Raw genomic sequence first — 14,491 nt, 5'->3', positions numbered from 1 at the left:
CCGAGCCAACCTTGAAATAGCGAAGTTAGCGCTGATGAAAGGGTGAGGGTGCATGGGGGTCAACTATGAGAGAGGGAAACCGAGATCAGAGAAGGCAAAGAAGAACTGAGAAAGCAAGACCCTAGGCTGAGAGCAGTGGGGTTGAGGATAAAGAACGTGCGCTGGGGTCGGAGGCTGGGGGTGTGAGGCCTGCTCTGTCTCTCCTTTTACTCTTTCTGTGAGATACCTGCACTGGCGGCCTCGCCGGCTTATTGTGCATTTTCAGGGATCTGAAATGAACACGACAGTCGTCTAGACAATACTGTAAAACCGTCATGGACATTGAAGTCCCCTTGGCATTTCAGTTTCTTCCTGTATTTTTTTTTATTGGAATTCAATTTTCCAACATTTAGTGTAACACCCAGTGCTCATTCCAAGTGCCCCACTCAGTGCCCATCACCCAGTCACCCCAACTCCCCGCCCACCTCCCTTTCCACCACCCCTTGTTCATTTCTCAGAGGAAGGTGTCTCATGCTTTGTCACCCTCACTGATATTTTCACTCATTTTTTTTCCTTTCCCTTTATTCCCTTTCACTAATTTTTATATTCCCCAAAGAATAATGTATGTTTGATACAAGGCGCGGGTGAGGACTTTCCATTCCCCTGGGGCAGTGGCAGTGGCAGTGACGGCAGCAGGGGCCGCGTGTGGGGCAGGACAGTCTTCAGACTGCAGCAGGGCTGGTGACGGGCACTTGGAGTGGGTCACGAGAGCAGTGCCCGCCCCAACTGACAGCTCAGAAGTTCAGTGGTGGAAAGTCCCCAGCTTCTGTGAAGAGCCGGATTAAAGACACACACGGCTTTATTTACAGTCACAGGTCAGTGGGAACAAAACATGAGCCAGGGAGGAAAATTGGTTTTAAAATAGGTCAGCATCTCATGCATTCCTAGAACTGGGAAGAAACCTAGAAGGTGCCTACTGGGTGGCCACCCAGGGTCTGCCTGCGGGGCCCAGCCAGGAAAGGGGCCCCTGGCCCCCCGCTGCTGGGCACCTCTGCTGATCCCCTTCCTCCTCCCCCTCCCTCTCCTCACAGGACCCTCAGTGCAGTGCTTGTCCCCCGTCCCTTGCTCACCACAATCCTGGATCTCTTCACTTGTTTCTGCCCAGCTGCTCCCTTTCAGACAGAGTCAAGGTTTTCTAATTTAGTTTTTTTTTAATTTATTTATTTATGGGAGATACAGAGAGAGAGAGAGAGAGAGAGGCAGAGACACAGGCAGAGGGAGAAGCAGACTCCATGCAGGAAGCCTGATGTGGGACTCGATCCCAGGACTCCAGGATCAGGCCCTGGGCCCAAGTCGGTGCTAAACCGCTGAGCCACCCAGGGATCCCTCTAATTTAGTTTGTAATTACACTTTTCCTTTTGAGGTAACTACAGATTCATATGGAATTAGTTGTACTAAGCCAGACAGAGCCATCCTGGGAGCCCTTTAGCTGGGGTGCCCCGGCGCCCGGCAGCCACGAAGCACCTGCTGAGTAAGCGCAGATGCCCACCGCCAGGAACCCAGGCTTGATGTGGGCAGTGCCCCCCCCCCCCGTACTGTGGGGAGCCCCAAGGGATATGAACCTGGACCAGGAGCGCCGCTGCCCCCAGGCGGCGTCCAGTGCCTGGCTGGGGGGCACAGCCTGCTTCCCCCGCTTTTCTTCCTGGGCCTTTCTCCCAGTGGCTCCCAGATCCTCTGTGGCAGTCCCAGTGGGACCAGCTGGAGCTTCTCCTCCACAAGCCTGTTCTAGAGGAGAGCCAGAGGGCGTGAACTCTCCCCCCAAACCCCCCTCCACCAGCTCCCCCAAGACACACACAGCTTTTCCTAAAGGAAAGCCATTCCACTAACTGTCAGAGCTGGACTAGAACTGTCAAAGCATTCAGAGCCACCTCGAGTCACAGTTCCATTTCCCCTGCATTGGTGTAAAAATATCATACTTTTTCATCAAAGTGGAAAACAACGACACAGAAAAGCTGAGACCTGGGTGACTCTCAGAACCGGGCAGGAGTCAGCAATGTCTTATGGATGGAAGCAGAAGATTTGAACACTGTGGACAGCGGACACGTGGGCTCGCACCCCACTTCCTGCCTCCCCCACCCCCACCTCCTCCTGGCCCCTGCTGTGCCAAACTCAGTCGGGTTTTTCCCAGGGCCACTGTGCACAGGGCTGTCCCACATGAGCCCAGATGGCTGCCTTTATGATGGCTCTGTGATGCCTCATTACCCATATTATGTACTAGTATGTGCATCACATGTTAAATTAACGGTATCGGCTGTGCTAGGGTAATGGATTGGCTGGTTACCCTCTTTCCGAGCAGTTACTCAGGCTTGCCATCTGGCGAATCTAATAACCAGGTGGTGAACCTAAATAACCTCACTTTGATGGAGGTAGAAGGGACCCCGGTTGGCTCTGTTCCTGCCATCTGCACCCTTCTTCTTTAGGAGACACGTCCAGAGACTTGGAGTCATGCTATTCCTTAATCGAGTAGTTCTTAGTTATTAGAAGCACTCTCACTTCATTTATGCAGAACTATGGTCTCCAGCGTCTTTGCCAATTTAGAAAACATGTAGGAGCCAGGAGGGGAGCCAACAAAGGCTGTGTACAGCCAAATGGCATAAGCTTCCTCCCACCAAAGCTCTTGGGCCTCTCTCACAAGACAGCTTTTTTGGAGTTTTGCTCAGAAGATATTTACTCCTACTTTACACTCAGTGATAACCGTGGAGCTCTTTGGATTTCGAAAGATTCAGTGTATTGGAGGCTGTGGAGTAGAGGCGAGGAGAGGGTGTGTAACAGCCAGACACTAGGAGAAATAATGAGGAATGCCTGACGGTACTGAAACTATTTAAAGCAGATCCAAGAACTAAAAACACAGCAAACTGGGGGCGTTTAGTGAGGGGCAAAGTGTGCCACAGCCTTGAATATTAACAGAGAACACTACAGTGTAATGATGGATATAATGCAACAAACCCACAACGTCAGCATCATTAATTGTGATTACTAGACACATTTTAGGGGCGGAGACCTATGTCCTACATTGGAGGGTCAGAGACCTATGTCATACGTTATGGAAAGGTCTTCTCTAAATGGTTAAAAAGTTCGACACATAAGGAATTAAATCCTCAGGTCTTTGGGAAAAATCATGTATGTATGATTTTGACCCCCTTCCCCAGCGTCCCCGTCCCTGTGAGGCTGACGCCCTTATTAAAGCCTCCAGATTCCAGCTTGTGCTTGGGAGATGGGGACATACAGGTCACCTTCCTTCTGGCAAGGCTTCTTATTTATTACCATTGCTGTAGGGCAATTCCTTCTTTTGATAGGCCACATAGAGGCATAGAGTTTGGATAGGTTTCCGCTATGAGCCCTTGTGCGCCACACCCCGTGGGCCACACCCTGTGCCCACCCGCCTGCCCTGTTCTGTTCCTTGGAACGCTTTGCCTCTGCTTTGTGCTGTTCGCTTTGTTCTCCACCTTCATAGCAGTAGTTATTCTGTTTTCCAAATGGAGCATCTGCACCAGCTTAATGTAACTTTTGATTTTGGGTCGATTTGTTTTAAGCTCTATTGTCACCAATAAAATCTTAATAAACAAACAAACAAACAAAAAAGATTCGAGTGAGCAAAGTGAATTAAACTATTGCATAAGGTTTTAAAAAGACCTATATTTTCATTAGCTGAGATTAGGTAGGTTCACCGAGGAAAATTCAGAAAAATATATAAGAAAAAGAATAAAATAAAACATAGCTATAATCCCCAGCTCCAAGATATAATCAGTATAAATATTTTGTTTGCTTTCTTGTTCCCTCTGCACATATATTTTATATTTCTATCCATTCATCTATCTGTCATCTATAACTATTTGGAGCTAATACATAAGAAATGGAATCATACCATTCTGTAATTTGCATTTACCTCCACTTAATGCACAGGTAAGATGCTTTTCATGCTAATAAGTAAACCTCTTCAACATCATTTTAATGGCTGCATTGTATTTCATGATATGATAGCCATCCAAGAAGTTAGCATAATTTAGTGATTACTTATAAAAGCATATATTGCACAGCGATATCTGGAAAGTAAAAAAAAAAAAAAAAATTATGAGCAAGTAGGGCATGGAGACTTTCTCTATATAATCACCGCCAGACAATTTCACTGCTGTGGCAGCAAAATTGAAAGCTTCAAAGCCAGGCCTCTCATCTTCATGAGCCATATTGGCTGCTTGCCTCTTGTTGGGCACTTAGAGCCCTGTATCTGTAAAGATGTTTTTGGCTGTAAATAACAGAAAACTCAAAGTAGCTTAAGTAATTAAAAATATTTTACGTTATAAGAATCCTGGAGATAAGGCTGATCCAGGGCTTGTTAATGCAATGACTTAAAGGCATCACTAAAGAGTTGTATTTTTCTCAACTTTTTTTTCCTCTCTCTCCAGAGGGCCCCAAAATTTTGGCAGCTCTTCCAGTTACTACATGAAGACAAGATAATATCCAGAAGCAGAAAAGGAGATGTTCTCTTCTTTGGGGCCTCTTTTTTAAAAAATTATTTTTAATTTTGGTAAAACATCCATCACGTAAAATTTGTCATCTTAACCATTTTTTTAGTATACGGTTTGGTAGTGGGAAGTATATTCACACTGTTGTGCAACAGATCTCCTGAACTATTTTCATCTTGCAAAACTGAAAGTCTATGTCCATTAACTGACAACTCCAAATTCCCCCTTCACCCTAGCTAGCCTCTGGCAGCAGGCCTACTTGTTGTCTCTATGAACTGGATTCCTGTAGGAATCTCATGTAAGTAGAATCATATGGTATTTGTTCTTTTGTGACTGGCTTCTTTCACTTACCATAATGTCCTAAAGTTTCATCCATATTTTATCATGTGTTAGAACCTCCTTCCTTTTTAAGGTTGGATAATATTCCATTCTATACATATACTATATTTTGTTTATCTATTCATCCACTGATAGACACTTGGGCTGCTTCCACCTTTTGGCCATTGTAAATAATGCTACTACGAAATGGGTGCACACATATCTGTTTGAGATCTTCTTTCAATTCTTTTGTCTCTACATTCAGAAGTGGAATTACTGGATCATATGGTAATTCTACTTATAATTTTCTGAGGAACTGCCAAACTGTTTTCCAGAGTGCCATTTTGCATTCCCACAATGCAATGTGTTCTTTTTTAAAAAATTTTTTTTATTTATTTATGATAGTCACAGAGAGAGAGGCAGAGGGAGAAGCAGGCTCCATGCACTGGGAGCCCGATGTGGGATTTGATCCCGGGTCTCCAGGATCGCGCCCTGGGCCAAAGGCAGGCGCCAAACCACTGTGCCACCCAGGGATCCCTACAATGTGTTCTAATTTCTCCACCTCTTTGCCAATACTTATTGTATTCTTTCCTTCCTTCCTTTCTTCTTGTCAATAGTACCCATCTTAATGAGTTTGAGGTGGCCCTTGTGTTTCTTTTTACTACCAAGGAAATATTTATGCTCATTTCTCCTGACTCATTGGTTAGAATTATGCTTACAGGTCTAGTATTAAATCAATCACTGATAAGAAAAGTGGAACCACACTTTGTTTATTTAGGCCAAGCAGCATGTGCCCTAGGACTGAGAGTTCTGAATATATATATATATATATATATATATATATATAGTCATATATATATGCTATTTCTTAACTGAGTAGTTCTTGGTTATTTTTATTAGTTATATATCTACACATATTTCTTTTTTGAGCTTACTTTATGTATTTGAGAGAAAGAGAGAGAGAACAAGAGCAGGGGGCAGAGGCAGAGGCAGAGGGAGAAGCAGACTCCCACTGAGCAGGGAGCCCCATGTGGAACTCTATCCCAGGACCCTGAACCGATGCTTAACTGACTGAGCCACCTAGGCGCCCACTCTGGCACTATATTAAGGGCCAGCTGTTTGTGTCTCATAGTGAAGAGCAGTGCTTTTTAATTATTAAACTCTAATGTGCAAACAAATCACCAGAAGAAGTTAAAATGCAGATTCTGACTCCCTGGGGCAGTGCCTGAGGGTCTGCATTTCTAATCACTCCCAGGTGATACTGATGCAGCTGAACCCAGACCCCACTGAATAGTGAGGGTCTAGCACATGCACCAGAATCCCCTGGAGGGCTTGTTAACACCCAGATTGCCAGACCCTGACACCAAAGCATGTGATTTAGTAGGTCTGGGTGGGGGCCCAAGAACTTCGAACCGGTTCTTCCTAAGTGATGCCGATGCTCCTGGTTCCTGGAACACATCCTGACAACCACTGGCTTAGAGGACAGTCGCTGGAGCCAGGCCATTAGCTTTGTGCCCAGAGGCCCACTTCGTCCCTGTGTAACCTCAGTGGGTTGCTTAACCAGTTTCCTGATTTGTTAACCAGGGATGATAACACTACCTCGGTTAGATGACTTTGGGAGGCGCTGCGTTATGCACTACATAATGTTAAGTCATTATTTGGCGTTCCTTTCAAATAGGTAGGATTAAAGTGGGCACATTCGCTGCTCTCCGGGAAAATCTTTTAGGAGGCAGGGTGTCCCTCTCCCAGGTGTGTTGGAGAAGCTCTCTTCTTTCACTTGTGCCTGTAACTCGAGAAGCAGCCCAGACTGACTTTTTTCCACCACGCTGTTGGCTCCTCATTAAGTGCGGGGATGCTGGGTACTGCCAGCCTTTAACCTGGATGGCCAGGATCCTTATAAATAAAGAATGCAGCAAAACCAAATGAGGGCAGCAGCATCGCAGGCTGCAGCAACGAGTCTCCCCCAGCTTCCCCGCAAGGGCCTGCTCTCTGAAAGCTCAAAGTCTCCTCTGGCAGGGCAGGATTAGGAGGAGCGGTTCCCAGCAGCCCAGGCGGCACTCTGAGTGCTTTAATCACATGCAAGGCTGAAATAAAGGGAGGAAGGAAGCGGGCTCTGCAGCCAGGCTTTTTACCTGCCTCTGCCTTTGGGCTGGGGAGAAGGAGCTCAGCAGGCTATGAACATTTCAGGCAGAGTAGCAATGAAGCCCCAGCGAGACCCAGTGTGTGGCACCACCAGCAGAGGCCCAGTGTGGCTGGGACGCAGGTGGGTGATGGGGCTCTCGGCAGGGCCAGATCACTCTGGAGTTAGAAGGAATCTCACGTACTTGTATGGCATCTGGGAGGCTCCCATAGTTAAACTGTATTAGGATTTTTTTTTTTAAAGATTTATTTATTTGAGAGAGAGAGAGAGTATGGGCCTGTGTATGAGTAGGGGGAGGGGCAGAAGGAGAGAATCTTCCAGGGGACTCCCCCATGAGCACAGAGCCTGACTTAGAGCTCCACCCCAGGACCCTGAGATCATGACCTGAGCTGAAACCAAAAGTCAATGCTTAACCCACTGAGCCGCCCACGGCGCCCCGTATTAGGACAGTTTTGATGGCAAGGAACAGAAGCCAGCTTGCCTTAGCCTAAGCTGAAAGGGGGCTTGATATAAGGGTTCAGGCTGTTGCACAGAACCAAGGGCAGGCTGCAGTATCCCTTAGGGAGGGGCTGGCACAGGGAGCACAAAGGCATCCCACTCCCCATATGAGCTTTCTCTGCTTTTACAGTCTACATGGGTGATCAGAAATGTCTATCCCATTAGCACCCATGTGTACGTGTTTTAGATTTAACCATCTATAGAGACTGACTCTTTCTTAGTTCCAACCTCAAATTTCTGGCAAAGAGGCTCTGCTTGGCCATCTCAGGTGCTGGCTGCTCTCATCAAATGTTGCCATGGGAGGGAGCAGGGACATATTGTCCAACATGGCTGCTGGGGCCCTTGGTTGTGGAAAAAGGGCAGGCTGTGAAAGGCTTCTTCATGAACCGGGCAGACACTCCAAGTGGACCCCCTCAGAGGAAGGACAGAGCAAACTTGGAGCTCCTTTTCCACCCGAGGTCCTCTGATTGTACCTTTATGTTCCATACCTGTTCCCCCCCCTGCCAGCAGTGGAGGGAAATGCAAGCGTAGAGTCTGTGACTGTAGGTTTAGGCTGAGAGGATGGAGGCCTAGCTCCTGGGCACAGGCATATGACCACTTTGGGAACAACATCGAGCCCTCCTGACACAGTCCATAAACAGCAGGGAGCTCAGCCTGGCTACCATCAACTCGGAAGCTGAGAAAATCTGAGAGCCGAATACCAGGCCAACAGTTCTTCCATAGAACATCAAGAGATGCTTCCCTGAAAATGTGATTTTTTTAAACACAAGTTAATGGAACTCAAACTACAAGGAAACTTCACCCACCCATGATCTCACTCTGTTTTCTTTGTTCCCTCTTCTTCTAGCTTCTGTCCAAATGCGCCCAGAATCTTACATAGCTTTAGAAAGTATAAACAACATTTTGTATTCCATGTTATGTAATGAGTACTTTCCATGCTGCCTTGTCATCTTCTTAACCATCTTTGTCAGTATGCCATCCTTCAAATGAAATATATTATACTTTACTTAGCACATAATTAAGGTCTGATTTAAAATCTGAGGCTGTGGAGCTAGCTAGAAGGAATCTCAGGAAATCATTGAGGCCAAGAAAAATGAGCCGGGAAAGCACAGTGAGCTCCCTAAGGTCAAAGAGCTGGTGGGTTCCGGACCTGAGGCTAGAGTCATTCATTCCTTCAAACAGATGTTTGCAATTACCCCCTTGATGTCAGGTAGTGGTGCGTGGGCTTCCTCTCACTTCAAATCGCTTTTCACCACATTGCGTGACCTAATTAACATTTGTTAGGTAGGAGCTGTTTCTTATTTTTCTTAACAGAGAGGAGGGAGTGCCTTTTCAACTCACTGTCAGGAAAATAGAGGTTGTGGAACTGAAATGAGTAACAGCAATTTTAATTCAGACTGGTTTCGTGACTGACTGGTGGATAAGTCAGCATGCAAAGACATTTGTGTTTCTCGGGTTTGGCTTGCTGTCTCGATGCCCTTTGCAAACTCCACAGGGATTTTAAGCTTTAAGTCTGGTTATAAGCTTATGCAAGCTGTTAGTCACCTTTTTAGATGAAAAGCGCCACAGGATTATGCTTGAAAATGTTCCGTGCTTCACTACGGATTCCTTTGGAGTAATTCAGCTGTAGTATGATTTTGAGGGAGAAGTGATTGAACGGTTACATTCCAAAACACATTTGCATTTGAAAATGGGGGTTTATCAGCTAAAAGAACTGTTCTTGAAAGGTACACACGTAGGGCAAATTTAGAACAAGCAGAACAATTTAGACATGATAGTTATGAGTTGCCCAAAAGCTTGAAATACTGGGGGCTCTTGATCACTCCAAATCCTAGACATGATTGAATCGTGAATATCTGGTGTTTTACTTTGGAAAACATGTTGGAAAAGGAAATCTTGTCCGTGCCGTATGTCCACAGATCTTTCCAAATGTTCTAGGCATGCATCAACACAATTGCAAACACACGGTTGACCAGAAACCAACCAGTGGAGTCACCTAAGCTTTTGGTATAGTGAAGAGGGTGGGCTCTAGGGTCAGATTGCTTGCCTTGGTATCTTGGTTCTACCACTTACTGGATATGTGAACTCAGCTGGGTCTCAGTCTGCTCATTTGCAAAATGGCGGGGCGGGGGGTGGAGAAGATTCTTTAAGTCATGGAATTGTCATGTTGAATTGATTGTGTTAAATCATGTAACATAATGGGTCTCAAACTGGAATGTGCTCACACATCGCCTGGGGTCATATGAAGATCAGTAGAAACAGAGAAAGACAAATACTGCAGGATCTCACTTAAACATGGAATCTAAAAAAGCTGAGCTCACAGAAGCAGAAAGTAAAAGCTGGTTGCCAGGAGTTGGGGGGCAGGGGAGATGGAGAGCTATTAGGCAAGTGGTAGAAGCTTCCAGTTATAAGAGGAACAAGTTTGGGGAGCTAATGTGCACCTTGGTGACTGCAGTTAACAATACTGTATATGTAATACTTGAAAGTCGCTAGGAGAGCAAATCTTAAATGTTCTCATCATAACAACAGCAACAAAATGGTAATTATGGGAGGTGAAGGATGTTAACTAACCTTACTGTGATACACACATAGACCACACATGTAGTAAATAATACACACACACACACACATATATAGTCTTCACATTGTACACCTTAAATTTATACTGTGATGCATGTCATTTATATCTCAATAAAGCTGGAAAAAGAAAAAAAAGATGCAGTAGGTCTAGGATGTGGCCTGCTATTATAGATTTCTTTTTTTTTTTTAAGATTTTATTTATTCATAGAGACACAGAGAGAGGCAGAGACGCAAGCAGAGGGAGAAGCAGGCTCCACGCAGGGAAACTGATGTGGGACTCGATCCCAGGTCTCCAGGATCACACCCTGGGCTGAAGGCAGCGCTAAACCGCTGAGCCACCCGGGCTGCCCTATTCTAAATTTCTAACAAGCTCTGGGCGATGCCTGCACTGCTGGTCTCGGGGTGATGCTCGGAGCAGTGGGGGTGCAGAGTGTCTGTTCCATGAGCAATACTCAGTAGTGCTAGTGGTTGTTACCCTTCGGATGGATTTCTCCTTCTCTTTCCCTCCTCTCACACTATCATGGCTCCTGCACGCCTCATCCTTTCATTTCTTTCCTTCTGTTACAGACCTTTGGCCTTAGCGACCCCTCTCAGGCGCTGGTGGTTGACCGTGCATGCGTGGATGGTGTGCGCTTGCGAGGGAGCTGACGCTGAAACGGTCCCGATCACGCCTGGAGAAAGTGCTTCTGTCTGAGCCGTGCCTGACACCACGACCCAGTCTTTTCTGGGTTTAAAGGGCCTTCGGAAAAGCAGCCAATTTAAAGTGCAGGGCCGCTGTCAGAGCTTTCAGAGGGTGCCCCCTGCCTTCCCCCCTGTCTTGGAGCAAGGGAGGTTTCTCCATCCTCACGTCCTGGAGAGAGAGGTTCTTGGGCTTAGCCCTGTGTTTCTCTACCAGCTTCCTCTGACCTCCGTCTGGACCCTTCCTGGCCTGGCATCTGCTCCTGGGCATGTCAGCTACTGACACATCACGGTGGTGTACCTGGGGCTTTGCTGTCTTGGTACCTTCAGGGCTTGGCTGTCCTCCCTCATTGACTCAACCCCGTGTCAGACCTCACTGAACGTCAGCCATGTCCTCCATCTGGTCACTTGGCCATTGGAGGGCCACCCAAGGTGGGTCCCTTGCTCTCAGCCCTGCAGCTTTCTCTGTCCCTTGCCATGTGTGGGTGGGAACTTCCAGGCACCTCCACATGTAAGCAGAGACATTCAGGGGCATCAGGTCCTCTCTCTTCCTGAACATCCCACACTGTCACCTGTACCTGCTGTGGCCACCCCATGGTGGCACAGGTGCAACCTGAGGTGGTCTCCCTTGGAATTCCAAATGGAAATGCAGTGGATCTTGCTCTGGGTTCAGCTTTTCCTTTTTCCCCTCAGAGTTTCTATCTGTCTCCATCCCCTGCCCTGAGCTAAGGCCTAGAGGTATATGTGTGTGTGTGTGTGTGTGGGAGGGGGGGTGTTGGGGGAAGTGGAGGGGAGGATCTTAGGCAGCTACTTCTTCCCAGGTTCTTCTTTTCCAGAACTCTCCACTTCCTCCCAGGTAGAGCTCTACTTTCCTTTCTGTCTGTTGGAAATTGCTCTATGTCATATCTTCTTTCTTACCCATGGACTCTTTGTTCTAGGTGGCTCCATCCTATGCCCCTTCCCTGAGGCAATAAACCTCATGCCTTATCTACCATGCCGGTGGAAAGAGAAGACTTTTGCTTATTGAGAAGGGAGGTTAGTTTTTTAAATATTTTAAAAATATTATCTATATTATATATTACAGCTGCTGCATATACAACAGTGGTAAAAAAATGAGCTGTTTTGCTCCTTTTTTTTTTGGTTTTCAGCAGATACTACCAATCTATCACATTGCATAGCCTTGGAAACCTTCTTAGCAGTGTTCCAGACAGCCAGGGACAATCAACAATCAACAAGAGCTGGCCTTGGAAATATGGACACTTTTCAATCACTGGTATAGAGTTAAGCTCGAGGAAGGTAGGGACAACATGCAGTATCTAGATCTCACAACCAAATAGGCAATGTAAGTTTTACGTTTGAGAACTATATCATCAGAAATCACTTTAAGGTATGAAATCATTACCACATCCCCACAAAATAATCATTCAGCCTCTGCTTGTATAACTCTAGTGATGGGGAGCTCACTGCCTCTTAACAGTGAATTGCATTTTTAGACTATTCTAAGTAGTAGAAAGGGATTCAGTATGGTTGTTCTGAAACCTGCTCCTTGCAACTGGCTCCTACACATAACATATTTCATTCCCATCCACACTGTTGGCTCCTCATCTGTTCGAAGGCAGCCACCATAGTCCCCATTAGTGTCTCTTCCCCTAGTCCTTTTCATTGGCACAGCCTCCAGCCTCCTCACCAGCTTGCCGGCTCTCCTCTGATTCCCTTCCCTTTGATGAGCCATTAAAAATGAGGGAGGTGACTTTGGTGAGAAATTTCCCCTCCTCTCACAATTTTTTTTTTTGGACACAAGTTCCATGTAGAGATACTGATTACTGGGGATAGGTAAAGGTTCCTCCCCACTGCAGCCTGGTGCTGTGTTCTCAGAAACCCCAGCTTGTCCTAGTGCAATCCCCTTTTTCTTCCTTCCCCTCCCCTCCCACCACACACACACACACACACACACACACACACACACGCACACACACACACCTTTCTAGAGGGCATCATTACTCAGCTGGCTCCTCAAAGCAGCAGCCTGCATATGCTGATTTTAGTGCTTGCTTGTCCAAACTACAGGCTTAATAAGGAGGCCACAGGAGAAAATGTGTGGTCACTCAAACAGCACCACTGAAGTCACTTAGTTTTGAGCACTCTAGAGGAGTATCCTGTGGGAAAAGGTTGAGAAAGTCCTGAAAGGGGCTTGCTCATGCACCTTAGTTTTGCCACCAGCAGACAATTTGATGCTGCTTGTTAGAGTGGGAATCCAGTGGGATCTTACAGGCTGGAATAAGGAGCCATCATTAAAAAGATGTTGGTCACAGAAACAGCCAACATGATTGAGCATTTTCCATATGTTTGACCTTGTGCTGCCTGCTTTACATTTATGAACTAATTTAATAGTCACACATTTGGCTCCTTGCCCAAGGTCATGAGCTACTAAGTGGTAGAGCCAGTCTGAACCCACAAATACCAGTGATACCGTCCCTCATAACCCCCACCTCAAAAGATACAAGGAAGCAAATTTATGATATTGTAAAGCAAAAACTCCCAAACAGAACCACATCATTCATTCAGGTTTGATATTGGGTTCTGTTCTACTAAGAGTCTCATAGTCTCAAGTGTTTAGAGTTTTAACCAATGGATGGGATCTTGTCCTCTGAGACCCCTTGTATGTGCCCCACTGAGGCAGCTTCTCCCATTCTGGAATGTCTTCTGTTCTCCTTCCTGTCCACCCAAATTCTACACATACTTCCAAGTTTCTAGCTAGCCTGTCTTTTCTTTGCCCCCGTGACTAACTCACCTCGCTTTGACTTCTCCTTTGTCTCAAGTGAACACAAACCAGTTGTTCCATCAGTTAACATTTTTGAGCATTTATTTTGTAGTCAGTAACACTACTGACATTTTGGGTATTGTGATGGTTAATTTTATGTGATGGGGCCTGACTGGGCCATGGGGTGCCCAGATATCTAGTCACACATTATTCTTGGTGTTACTGTGAATGTTTTTGGATGAGATGAACATTTAGATTGGTGAACTTTGGGTAAAGCAGATTGCTCTCCCTAATATGGGTGGGCCTCATCCAATCAGTTGAAGGACTGACCAGCAAAAAAAATCATGCCTATCCCTGAGTAAGAGAGAATTGTCCTGCATTATGGTCTTTGAACTGGGACATCATTTAGATTTTCCAAGTTGTATAGCAGCCTGCTGACTTTTGGACTTGAACAGAGACATCAGATCTGCAGATTTTGGACTTGCCACCCTCTGTAAGAGAATGAATCAATCCTTTATGATAAACCAATTCTTTATAGTAAGTCTCTTTATATATATAAAGAGGAATTGGAGGATTTGTTGTTAATATAATAAATATTATATTTGTTAATATAATAAATATTATATAATAATAAAGTATAGATAAATATAAATTATATATAGTATAAATAATAAATATAAATTATATATTTATTGGTCCTGTTTCTCTGGAAAACATTGACTAATTCAGGGAAAACAACTCTTTCTTTTGTGGGCTGCCCTGTACATTGGATGTTTAGCAGCATCCTGGTCTCTCTCTCTATTCATTTGAGGCTAGTAGCACCCACCACAGCCGAGTTGTGACAATCAAAATGTGTCCAGACACTGCCAAATGTCCTCTGGGGGGCAAAGTTGTCCTCGTTGAGAGCTACCATTCAATGCATGTGGGAGAAGCCAGGGAAAGCCTCGGCTGGAGTTTTCCGCTGCCAGGGACCTCACCATCTACTCGGGAGTCAGCACTGACAGTCAAGAACCA

General features: G+C 45.8%; 1 long non-coding RNA gene across 1 annotated transcript in view; it reads left to right on the top strand.

Moving 5' to 3' along the window:
- LOC111093294 overlaps positions 1 to 12,358 on the top strand; it is a 35,712-nt gene extending 23,354 nt beyond the window's left edge. Inside the window, exons 4-6 of the long non-coding RNA XR_005381712.1 lie at positions 10,606 to 11,148; positions 11,655 to 11,751; positions 11,865 to 12,358. This is a non-coding gene — a long non-coding RNA (uncharacterized LOC111093294). The remainder of the gene's footprint in view (positions 1 to 10,605; positions 11,149 to 11,654; positions 11,752 to 11,864) is intronic.
- The last annotated feature ends 2,133 nt before the right edge of the window (positions 12,359 to 14,491 follow it).

This window comes from Canis lupus, chromosome 30 (genome assembly GCF_011100685.1).
Source record: "Canis lupus familiaris isolate Mischka breed German Shepherd chromosome 30, alternate assembly UU_Cfam_GSD_1.0, whole genome shotgun sequence".
Taxonomy (NCBI): domain Eukaryota; kingdom Metazoa; phylum Chordata; class Mammalia; order Carnivora; family Canidae; genus Canis; species Canis lupus.
Note: the sequence above shows the minus strand (reverse complement) of the source record. Positions and strands in the feature narration are given on the sequence as shown.